The sequence below is a fragment of the Orycteropus afer genome, unplaced genomic scaffold (assembly GCF_000298275.1).
Source record: "Orycteropus afer afer isolate SDZICR_OR568_19922 unplaced genomic scaffold, OryAfe1.0 scaffold00036, whole genome shotgun sequence".
Classification (NCBI taxonomy): domain Eukaryota; kingdom Metazoa; phylum Chordata; class Mammalia; order Tubulidentata; family Orycteropodidae; genus Orycteropus; species Orycteropus afer.
In genome coordinates this window covers 48,285-49,700 of record NW_006921623.1, presented here as the reverse complement: position 1 = coordinate 49,700, position 1,416 = coordinate 48,285, and positions in this window count along the sequence as shown.

Here is a 1,416-nt window from a genome sequence, read left to right as displayed (position 1 = left end):
GAGAGCCAAAATATGATCTTGAATATATCCTTCTGAATTGAGAGGTCATCTAAAGAATAAATTTGATGCATTGAGCACCAAGGACCGAAAACCAGTTATGTCACCATTGAAGAATACCATCTGCAGTATAGATTACATCTCAATATAAGGAAACAAAAATTCTTACAACTGGACCAATAAGCAGCATCATGATAAATAGATAAAAGATTGAGGTTGTCAGAGAATTCACATTGCTTGGTTCTGCAATTGATGCCAGTGGAAGCAGCAGTCAGGACATTAGATGATATATAGCACTGGGCAAGTTGGCTGCAAAGGAACTCTTTCAAGTGCTGAGGAGCAAGGATGTCTCCTTGAGGACTAAGGTGCAACTGACACAAGCCATGAAATTTTCAATCACCTCATATGGATGTGAGAGCTGAACAATGAATTAGGAAGACCGAAGAAGAGCTGATGCTTTAGAATTGTAGTGCTGGCAAAGAATGCTGAAAGTACTATGGACTGCTAAGAACAGATCTGTCCTGGATGAAGTGCAGCCAAAATTCTCCTTGGAAGTGAGAATGGCCAGACTTCATCTCACCTACTTTGGTCATGTTGTCAGAGGGAACCATTCCCTGGAGAAGGATGTCATACTTGATAAAGTAGAGGGTTGAGGAAAGAGGGGAAGGCCTTCAACAAGATGGATTGACATGATGGGTTTGACGATGGGCCCATGTATAGCAAGGATTATGGAGCTGGCACGGGATCAGGCGGTGTTTCGTTCTGCTGTGCATAGGGTCACTATGAGTCAGAAACAACTCGATGGCACCTAACAACAACGACAGCAACAACAATAGATGGCTGGATTTAATTCTGAGTTCTCAGTTCTGTTCCACTGATCTATATGTTTGTCATTGAACCAATACCAGATTGTTTTGATTACAGTGGCTGTATAATATATTTTGATATTGAGGAGTGTGATAGTTGGAGCTGTGTGTCAACTTGGCTGGACCACAATTCTGTGTGGTTTGAGCTGTTGCAGTGTGGTTGTTCCCATGATGGGATCAGATGACTATGTTCTGAGTGGCCAGTCTGTTGAAGGGGAGTTTCCCTAGGGGCGTGGCCTGCTTCCAGTATATCCAAGGACATCCTGGGAAGAGAGACATTCCTCTGTGGATTGGGATTCTGTTGTCTGTGAGTGAACAGTCCACCATTCGGCCTGGAGATCTTGGATTCGTCATTCATTGGAGTCAATAGCTGGTGTACGGCCTGCCAGCCTTGAGCTCCTCAGCCCCTGTGGTTGCAAGAGCCAGGAAGAGCCTCCAGCTTGACGTATGATCCAGGAACTTTGGATTTGCCAGCTTCTATAAGTGTATGATCTTGAATATATCCCTCCTGAATTTAGAGATCATCTAAAGAATAGATTTGATGCATTGAACA